General features: G+C 40.7%; 2 long non-coding RNA genes across 2 annotated transcripts; both read right to left on the reverse strand.

The window, feature by feature from the left end:
• Window positions 1–5078: 5078 nt before the first annotated feature.
• On the reverse strand, window positions 5079–8098 carry LOC122682087. The gene is made up of 2 exons (XR_006337204.1): window positions 7931–8098; window positions 5079–5298 (listed from the first exon to the last, which is right to left on the reverse strand). It is a non-coding gene; the product is annotated as an uncharacterized LOC122682087 (long non-coding RNA).
• A 6-nt stretch (window positions 8099–8104) lies between these two features.
• Window positions 8105–10419, reverse strand: LOC122682086. Its single transcript, XR_006337203.1, has 3 exons — window positions 10354–10419; window positions 10005–10152; window positions 8105–8130 (listed from the first exon to the last, which is right to left on the reverse strand). It is a non-coding gene; the product is annotated as an uncharacterized LOC122682086 (long non-coding RNA).
• Between the last annotated feature and the right edge of the window lie 857 nt (window positions 10420–11276).

Consider the following 11276-nt stretch of genomic DNA (forward strand, 5'->3'; position numbering starts at 1 on the left):
AGAGAGGCCACCACAATGAGAAGCTTGCTCATAGCAATGAAGACCCAGTGCAGCCAAAAATTAGATAAATAAAAAGTGCAAGAAAGTGGTCAATTCAGTGTGGCAAGTAGTACCATAGGTCAGGCACAGCCATGAAAGCATCAGAGAGCAGGTCCTTGGCTGTTTCATTTATGGTACATCTCTTCCCTTATTGTCTACCTTGCTCAGGGGACATTTGCACCCAACACACAGTTCACATGTGCATTGGGGGCAGGTCCCTTCAAAAGAAGCATTGCCTCCTAGCATGCATTTGTGCTATGAATTTCTTTATAAAATCTAGGCCTGCCCCCATAGACACGCATGCTCGTACAGACAGATATGCACAAGCTTGCAAGCACACAAACATACACACTCACATTGTATGATATACATGAACACATACACACAACTTATGAAGAGATACACAGACCCATGGGTGTAGGTATAGACAGATACATCCTCAGACAGACACAGACATACATACAGATGGACACACATGTATTCGGACACACGCAGATGCAGATACGTGGGCTTCCCGGGTGGCGCTAGTGGTAAAGAACCCACCTGCCCTTGCAAGAGACACAAGAGACTCAGGATCGATCTCTGGGTTGGGAAGATCCCCTGGAGGAAAAAATGGCAACCCATTCCAGTATTCTTGCCTGAAAAATTCCATGGACAGATGAGCCTGGCAGGCTATAGTCCAAAGGGTCACAAAGAGTCAGACACGACTGGGCATGCATGCGGTATACAGACACATACAGATTCAGATTCATGAATACATGAATAAAGACAAAGACACACATGCATATGCCCTGCCAGTTATTTCTATGCTGGTCTCAACTATTCAGTGAAACTCCTCTCTCAGTGTTGGAAATGGTCGCAGTGGCCAGAAATCAGGATGTAAGAATTAAATCAGGCGTGATAACTCTTTACCATTTGCATCTTCCATAACATGATTTGAAAACAGCCTCTTGGATTGCTCCTGGAGCCTAGTGACCATGGACAGCAGGACTCCAACTTTGTTTCAAAAGTAGAAGAGAGAAACCAGGACCAGAGCCGGTGGGACAAACACCTGGAGTTGTGAGCGGTTGCCCTGAACCCAGCTTCTTTCTATGTAAGTCTGGGAACCACACTCCTTCACAGGCTTTGAGCTCCTACTCTCCTTCTCTGATGGGAGGGGGGATGCTGCGGAGAAGAATATGCAGTGAAATGTGCTCTCATGGTTCTCAAAACACATGGAGTTATGTTACTGAATCATAAATGTATTTGTATGGATCTTATCTAATTATAGTTACATGACTGTAACTTTCTTCTTTCAATGAGCGTGCCTATCCGAGTTTCCATCTCTGTATCTGCTCTAACAGATCTTTCTAAAACAACTTTCACCATCAGCTGTAAATGCTTCCTTTGAAAGCTGATGATTATGTCCCGGGAGTACTATTTATGTACTTGCTATTTCCCAACTGGAGTTCTGTTCAAGGTGTCACTTACCAGCATCGTGGTTTGCCTTGATGGATGAGTGGGAACTTGGATTTGCTTTCTGAAGTGAGAGTAGACACCTAAGTGCAAGATGGATCTGATAGTGAGGAAGGCAGGGAAAATACTTGATAACAGATATAAATAGCATCTTTCCCTTCTCAATCATCTATCCTGGATTGGGCTCTGTGATGGGAGCTTTGCACACATTATCTTAATCCTCACAACAGCCCTACGAGGCAGGCAGCTATTTCCCTGACGTGGATGAGGAAACCGGGCTCTGTCTTCCTTGGATATTTAGCGTATTTATTCACACGTGGCTTCAGATGTAGAAAATTTGATCCATGAATTTAGATTCACAGCATTTAATGATGGATTTTGGAGAATCACTTCTCAACTCCAGCTGTCACTTTTTCCATGACTCCTTGTATTTACAGTTTTTACTTGGATCAGACTGTACAAGTATGCTGACTGAACAGGACTTTATTAAGCAATCCTCCTGTTTTGTTTTCAGGGGAACAATAGAATTAAGAATATAGATCTGGAATACAGCTGCCTGGATCTCAATCCTGACTTTGCCACTTACCTGCTGCATGACCTTGGGCAAAACAATAAACTCTTCTGTGTCTTAATGGACTGGTTTATAAAATGGGAGTGATTATAGCACCCAGCTTACAGATTTATGACAAGTCCATCTGGGTGAGATTCTCAGAGCTGTGCTTGGCATAGAGTAAGCAAAATACTAGTGTCAGTTACTATTATCTTTTCTATTTTAAGTCACAGTTTTGGTTTTTCATTTCTTTACAAGTTATTGAAATGTCCTGCTTCACATGTAAAGAAGGAAAAAAACACAAACATATATTTTAACGCACGTCTTAATGGACGGAATGCTAAATAGAGAACATATTCCAAGCAGCACTTTCGTTATAAAAGGAAGGACAAAGAAAAAGAGTCTACAGTCCTAGAAGGACCCTCAATCTCAGCCAACTGATCAACCGGCTTGTCCCGTTGAACCTGAGAGAGCAGCAAAAGTCACCAGAGTGTTCAGGGCAATTTCATTGCTTTCATTTAGTGGGATAGAGGTTGACCAACTAGTAGCTGATGGCAAAATGTTAGTCAAACTGAGACTTGACTAACAGACTGATCATCATCATGTAACAAGAAAAACGAGCAAGACATTTGAGTGGCAAGGTTGTGTGGGTGGGAGGTTTGTTGTTGAGGTCACTGATGTTCTAACTTTATTGCACTATTATTTCAGTCAAGGAAAAGAGCGCTGTGACAAGCCAAGACAGAGTTCTGAAACAATACATACTTACCGTTCTTTTCTCTCTCTTACTTTCTCTGTTTCTCTCTTTCTTCCTTCCCTCTCGCCCACCCCCCTCTCTCCCATCCTTCACCGCTTTGTTCCTCCTTTCTCTTGTTATTTTTCTTTATCATGGGAAGTCAGCTCTCCTATGTTGCTGATGGCCACTGAAATGACCTTGGTGACCCATGTATTGTAGGCAGCCCCCAAACTCTAGGCTGCTATCTGCCAAAGCATGAAAGAGACATTCCTGTCGGTGCTGAATGTGAAAAACGTATGGTGGATAAATTGTCGGAACACATTAAACCAGGGTTAGTAACAGGCATCGAATTGTGCAGAGAGTTTGGGCTAAAATGGCTAGACATAACAAAGGAAATTTTTTTTAAAAAAATGACAGGTCGAACGTAGCCTTCACTTCTTCATTAACTTTGTTTTTGCAAATCTGTGCTGACTTGTTAGAACTACCAGTACTGTAATAAGGGAATGGTACACAAAGAAAAACAGAGCATAATTATTCAGCTCAGAGATTTCTTAAATACCCCATGCTTCATTCTTCAGATAGAAGTCAGCAAATTCAGCCCCAAACATTTCTACCGGGAAGGCAAACAAACTAAACAAACTAAAAACTCAACAAAAGAATGAAAAAACACCTTTTAATATTTGTTTCTCTTGCCACTTCCTCTATGATGATGACCTCATCTGCCAAGCTTTTCATTGGCTAGAGAGTATTTTAAGTGAATTAAGGAGAGTTAGGAACAATGAGATGTTGGGTAAATTCTTAACGTCAGAAATACTGTCCCACCTCCAAAATCCCTCAGATCTTCCACTGCTGACAAGCTATGGTTTGTTTTGCGCAGCCATCTCAGGAACCTGTGATCTCACTTTTCTCAGAATCCTGCAGGAGGTATTTATATTAGTTACACCTAAGTCGTACACCTTTAAGGTGTACTTTGAGTATACCACTTAAGTTGTACCAAAAAAGTGTGTCACTTTTGTGTTGGTGAAGACTTTCTCTTGTTTAAATATCATCTACTCATGAAGACTATAAACTCCTTGAAGGTGGTAACTTACACTGATTTTATTCTCCCAGCAATCCTCTGCTCACATTGATTAGTCCTCAATGGACGTCTGATGCTTGAGTGATGGAACACTTAGACCGGCTTTTTCATGTGGGCTTACACTCGGGATGGATTTCTCTTTTCCAGGGGCTGCTGGTTGCCACTTTCTGGACTTTCCTGCTCTCCACAAAAAGAGGACGAGATGCTGGGTCTGATTCAAAACTCCCCTGCCCTGGAGGTGTGAGATACGAGGTCTGACTCAGCCTTCTCTTGTCCTAGTGATGTGATGTCTCCATACTCAGCACTGTTTATAGTTGGAGCCATTCCTAGTTTGTTTCACTTGGGAGTCCAGGAGAAATTACACTTTTGCCTATAAATTCTCACTGGGTTTTACGACATCACCTGGCTCACACTGGTAGCCTGGTTAGGGTGGGGATTTGTAGGCGTGAGCTGATGAAGACTAAGCTCCTTGGCCTCTGTCTCTTCCCACTCTCCTGCAGCCAAATCCGGGGTAAATGAGACAGAGGCAGATGTAGCTGGAGGGTTAAACCTTATTTTCACAATGAGGCCCTCTGGAGGTCTCCAAGTGTTCTCTCCATCTAGAGGGAAAGAAAAAAAGTGGAGAGGCAGCTACATCTCCTTTTTATCTCCCTTTGGAAACAGAATTAAGATGCTGCCATTGACTTCAACCTATGAACATCATCCGGACAATTTTCCAGACTTTAGCTTTTCATTTTAAAGCCAGACTATGAGTGTGAATGTGAAATCAAACACAGAGGTAACAAATAAGCAAACAGACAGGGTTGACTTTATCACTGAGCATTCAGGTCACCTGCTAACCATTCCAGGTATCTGATTCCAAAGCAAACATATCATCTAGCTATTAGGATCCTCTAGAGGCATTTAAGCTGAGTGAAAGGGCAAGCAAAGATCTGTGGCATGATTGCCACTGAAGTCAAAGTCACTAAAATTTCTGGAGGTGGAAATTACATTTTGTTACTTTCATGTTCAATTATTCATCATGGTTTTTCCCTTGTGCAGTTTTACAAAAATGACAATTATTTAATTGGATATACAGATAAAACTAACAATTACAGTCATTACTCTTCTCTCTGTGATGGCTTCTGGGTCTTTCTGGATTATTCACCAGCCTCACTGATCCTACAACCTTGTCCAACACCTGTGGGCATGTGCAAGTCAGCCAACTGTGCCTCAATTTCTTTGTAATAAGGTGATATGAAGCCACTGATTTATTAAATATTATTATCTTCTTGGTACAGAGTTTTACCATGGTTAGAGGTAGTAGCAATTTATTAAGAATATTCTGGGGAAAATATCTAAAATAGTAATTGCATGATGCAACAAAAGCTTGCTCATCTTCACTCCGCAGCTTCAACTGTAGACATGCTTGGTGGAGACATGGGATGGGAAAGGACCTGTGACCTATAAGAAATATTACATTGGAACTTATATTACACAGAGTTTGAACAAACTGGCCCAACTGAACTAATGCTTCCCCTCCTCACCCCCCCCCACCCCCCACACCACTTGCTTGTTTTTTAAACTAGTACCCAGGCAGCCTGGATGACTTCATATTCTCAATAAAAGATCAGCTATTAATCATTGAGGTATATGGGGAAGTTGGGAGCAGTTTTATTAATCAAAAGGTGAAACTAAAATAATTTTCAGGTTGCTCTACTTACTGACATTTCTTGACTTCAAAATGAATATTATTTTCAATACAGAAGTAAAAAGAGAAAGCATTATGTTTTTCTGACTGCATGAATCTGTCTTACTCAAAGCGAGTTACCAGCTTTTATCTTTAGAAGTTATGTTCTTGAATGTCTCCACAGATGCCTACATGAATGTCTGCATGAAGACACACTTTACTTTGGTTCACATCTTTATGATGTGTTAAATTCACTGCAGTGGAGTAGACTCTGATAAAATGCTGAGGAGCTCCTGGATAATTAGCTATCTCCGGGTGATTGAATAACTTTTCTCTTTCATTTCACATTATTGAACAATTTTTTGACTGCTATGTTTCACAGTTTTGACCTTGTCTACTTCCCTAATGCTTTGGAGACTGTTAATAAAATTTTTTTAGGTATGTGTGTTTGTGCCTGTTCAAATCGGACACCAGCTACTGGTTATCTAAACTTACACACCAGAGCTCAGAAAGTTTCTAAGGAAAGAGATCACCATGTTTTGGGGGCTTTATGGTACAGATTGCTCTCTCTATTCTTCTTGGGCATTTAGTTTGTCAATATGTAATCTAGGCAGGTTAAGCTGGGTTTCCCAAACTTGTCTGACATAAGCATCACTTGGGAAACTTTAAAAAATGCCCATATTTAGGAGTTTTCTTTAGAGAGTTTGATTCCATAGGTCCAGGGTTGTGCTCAGGGACATGTGTTTTTGATGAGTGTCCTAGGAGGTTCTTAGGCTTAAGCAGGTTTGAAAACAGTGCTACTGAATAAAGACCAGGGTTCCTACATTTTCAGAAATGAGAGAGTCATGCAGAATTTAGATGATTAATTGAGTTAACTTAAAATAACGTTAAATAAAAAATTAAACATTCTACACGTGCATTTTAAAATTGGAAAAAAATTATCTCCTCATGGTCAATGCAAAACCATACATTTTTAAAGTGAAAGTCAGTCATGTCTGACTCTTTGAGACCCCATGGACTATAGTACATGGAAATTTCTAGGCCAGAATACTGGTGTGGGTAACCTGTCTCTTCTCCAGGGGATCTTCCCATCCCAGGGATTGAACCCAGGTCTCCCACATTGCAGGAGGATTCTTTACCAGCTAGGCCACAGAGGAAGCCTAAGAATACTGGAGTGGGTAGCCTATCCCTTCTCCAGAGGATCTTCCTGACCCAGGAATCAAACTGCTGTCTCCTGCATTGCAGGTGGATTCTCTACCAACTGAGCTATCCAGACGCCCACTTCTAAGAAGGATAATTGACAGCATCAGAAACTCTACAACTAAGCAAATTTGATTCTCCCTACAGCTTCCTAGCAGTGGTAAAGATTCTGCCTACCGATATGTGAGATACAAGAGACACGGGTTCGATCCCTGGGTTGGGAAGATCTCCTGGAGGAGAAAATAGTAGGGCATGGCAACCCACTCCAGTATTCTTGCCTGGAGAATCCCATGGATGGAGAAGTCTGGCAGACTATATAGTTCAGGCAGTCACAAAGAGTCAGACATGACTGAGCAACTCATCACACACAGCGCAGTTACTGTAGATGAAATAGTCCCAGATTGGAGGTTAAAATGACCAATTTCACTCAGTCTTTTGCCTCCTGGTCCAGAAGATAGCTCAGTTGGTAAAGAATCTGCCTGCAATGCAGGAGATCCTGGTTTGACTCCTGGGTCGGGAAGATCCGCTGGAGAAGGGATAGGCTACCCCTTCCAGTACTCTTGGGCTTCCTTTGTGGCTCAGCTGGTAAAGAATCCTGCAATGTGGGAGACCTGGGTTCGATCCCTGGGTTGGGAAGATCCCCTGGAGAAGGGAAAGGCTTCCCACTCCAGTATTCTGGCCTAGAGAATTCCATGGACTGTATAGTCCATGGAGTTGCAAAGAGTCAGACAGGACTGAGCGACTTTCACTTCACCAGACACATGGGCAGAAACAGACTCAGTGGTCACTTTAAGTTTCATTTGGTAGCACTGATGCTTCTTTTATCAGCGAGACCATGGACGCTGTCTGGGAAGTGTGTTTGCAGAGTGTTTAATCCCTCATGAAAATCTAGAATTACTATAGCACAGGGTAGACGTGGCTCCGCCTCGTTGGGTGACTTCATGAATATTGAACGGCTGTTTGTCCCTCCTTAGCGCTCTATTGTGAAATCATGGCCAAGCTTGTTTTTCTTGCCTGAGTTCACCACAGCCAAGCCCAGGTGGAGAGAAGACTAAAGCAACTTCTTTAAAACACCCAGAAAAAAGGTGACTGGCTGTTTTCGTCTCAATTTTCACAATTTTATGAGTCTTTAATAGGCATTTTCTCAGAGCTTGGCAGTTTCTACATGTTTTAAAATCATTTTTACTAGCGACTTCCAAAACACACCCGTGTGAGAAGTCTGTGCTCGTAGCCATGTTTTTACAGGAGGTCTGTAACCCAGAGCACAAAGCGGAGAGACAGGGTTTCACTTTCCTCCTGGCTTTAAACCACAGGGAGAAAATGGGAGGCCTTGCCTGTTTCTTCATGTTTGGGGTTATATAAGTTGTCGAAGAGTTGTTGCCTCAGAAATACGGTGGGGGGTCAGCCTGGGAAAATAAATTCTCCAAGTTATAAGAATGATTGTGTGGCTTCAAAAAAACAAAATGAAACAACAACAAACTTTAAAAAACTTTTAGAAATGACTATGGAATGATAGTTGCTGAGAATAAATTCAGCACTGGGATTTTTCTATGCGGGCACATGACAAATTACAATAATGATATAATGATTTGTGTACCTCTTTTCTTTACATGGAAGGTATTTCATTTACTGAAATACTGTAAGCTCATGATTACGATCTAAGACTTTTCATTAGTAACTTTCTGATTCTTCAACCGACTTCTAGAAGCAGTTCCTTACCTTTGGCCTGCCAAAACACTCACAAAAATTAATTATCGCAATTTCAAATGAGTTTCGAATATGTCATTATTTAACCCTTCTCTAACTGAATAATGCCCTCTAATCACTTAATCACATCATTTATTGGGCATTTGAAAACTTGAGTTTAAAGCCCTAATAACTCCCTTTACTCCTTACTCATTTTTACAGCACTTCAGATACATAACCATGAGGAAATGAAGCTATTAACACCAAATTAATAAAGAATAGACTCGTATAAAGTAGCTTCTCTACTAAAATTTATAAGCTTATAAAATCATAGACTTTCTCCCTGCTCCAATCAATATTAAATTAATTGATACCAGTTCTTTGCTCATTAAACAGTGTTTTCAAGAAGAAGCCATATTTTGACAAGGAGAGGGGAAGACTCAAGTTACATAAAGATTTGCTAAATTATTTTTATTATCCTGCATATGTGTTTTTACTTTATTTTTTTGTGTGTGATTTTTTAAAAATAAAATTGTAGTGTTATTTTGTGACATTTAGTGTTTTTATTCCTGTCTTAGTTGGACTGAATTTAAAGTTTTTCCTTCTGCGTCACCTTTTATGTATAAGGTTATAAAACACAGATGGGAGCCAATGGGAGCCCAAGTCAGTGAAAAATCTCTAATATGTGGAATGAATAAAAATGGAAAATATTTATTTATGCTTAATAACTTGTTAGTTGAGGGAACTCATTTTCTTTATCAAAGCAAGAATAAAAATTCATATTTAGAAAAATGTACTTTTTCTGAGTGCAAGGATGAAAAGCAAGAAAACATCTATTTTTTGAGAAATATAAAATTGCATGCAGGCATCTGTATTTTTATATAAAGGTAAACTAAATGACAAAATCAGGTAACAAGTTTTTGAATTTTTCAATGCAACCACACATAATGTCAGGCATATTAGTATATGCTTATTTACTCTACGATGATAACATTTTTACTTTACACATTATAAAAATCTTTTATATTTGTCTCAAATTATGTATTTCAAATGATGCAATAAAAAAGTCTACATTTTAATAATTATTCACTTTTGAACACTTTTGGGGGTAAGAGCATGAGATAAGATCATTAGGTACAAAGAAACATGAATAAACTAAAATTTCTTAAGTGGAGTTTGGTGAGGCTTTCCAAAATTAATTAGGGATGGAGTCCTTCTATGATGAGTTTTAGATCCAGGATGATGCACTGAAATGAATTGCTCTTTGTTGTCTACCTCTCTTTAAATTAGTTCTGATCATCACCATCATTACTGCAAAAGAGAGATTCTTAAGACAACGTCTTCTTACAGAACTTTCCGTGTACTTCAGGGGATGCGCCTGAGGGCCGGTGACCTATCTAGCGCTAAGACCTCTTCAGGTCAGAGTGCCCTGGGTTCTGACAGGTTTTTGACACATGACTCTTGGTTTAGGTCTGACTATTTTTCAATTTCTTCTCCGGCATAACTCTGGAACTTTCAACAGTAAACATTCAAATAAGGACACTTTTTCTTTCTGTCCAGCTGAGTAAGAGAAAGGAATGCTGAAGCAAACTACCTTGTACGAAATGCGTGATTTCAACTGCAGCTGGGCCTGGCTCTCATAGGAAATGTCTAAGCTCTTCATTGCATAGTGAGGTGAAGGATTTTAGCTCTAAAGTAGAGATTTCTCCCAGTTATCATGGGATCTGATAGTTTAATGTGTCCTATGAGAAAGACAATGATAAAGAAACAATTAGGCATCGTTGTAACCAACTTTACTACACTTGCCCATAGAAACCCTACTTATGTTTTTCAGTATCTTGGAAACTCAGGTCCAGTCTGTGAGAGTCAATTTCTCAGGCAGGTCTTTTGAGTGAATGGTCATTTCCCAAGGCAAAAAGGTCGGGCTTGGAGAGGTAATTAACCTGTAGTCATAAGCCTGATGGCATGAATCCGAAACGTGAAGCACATCACAGTCAGGGACAGCAGTGATTCAAGGCATCGGCATCCACGCATCGGCCTGGACAGAAACACACTGAACCCTTCCGAAAATTCACTCTCAAGGCATGCACATGCAAACAAAGAGAAACCCAAGACTCACAGTTCATTTGAATTCACAAGCGAACATTTTCAGGATGAATGTTGCTTTCACGTCGTCTTACTGATGCAGAGGGAAGCCAAACCTGTTTTTAATTGCAAAGCCAAATGGTTTATGCGTGGGCTCTGCCATGCTTGTGGGAACATGTTGCTTTTATAGCCCCCTCCCCCTCTGTGAGCACGAGACCAGGCTTGCCGGCCCTGTGTTTGAGCATGGTCTCATTGAAAAGGAGAAGCCTTGCAGGTATTTTGCAAGGGGTGGTGGTGGGGGTCGTCAATCTGTCAGAGATGTCACTGTAAGTGGATGTACCTGCCTATCTGTTACCACTTGCTAATTACGGATTTGGGTGATAATTGCCATAAATCTTGCCACAAAATGTGCCATAAAATGCATTTTCTGGGGGCAGAGGGTGATGTGTGGAGAGGGATGAAGTGCTTGGGATCAAGAGATCACAAAGCCTGGGCTGGTTCCCTGTTTCATATGCCGATGAATACACATATTGTTGCAAGTGTCATGTTGCTTCAGGCAACATATCTGGCATTCCATTATAGGAATGGTGAGTGTACACAGAACAGACTCTGCCGAGAAGTTCTCTTCATGTGCCCAAAAGGGCCCTCAGGAGTACCCTGTCCTCAGAATTTTCCTGGAGAGGACTAAGCAACCAAATAAATGACTAATAAAATAAGGAGCTTCTTTGTGCTTGTTAGGAGCAGAGCAATCATGGAGAAGTGGCATCCTGGAAAACATTTT

The sequence above is a fragment of the Cervus elaphus genome, chromosome 23 (genome assembly GCF_910594005.1).
Source record: "Cervus elaphus chromosome 23, mCerEla1.1, whole genome shotgun sequence".
In the NCBI taxonomy this organism is placed as follows: Eukaryota; Metazoa; Chordata; class Mammalia; order Artiodactyla; family Cervidae; genus Cervus; species Cervus elaphus.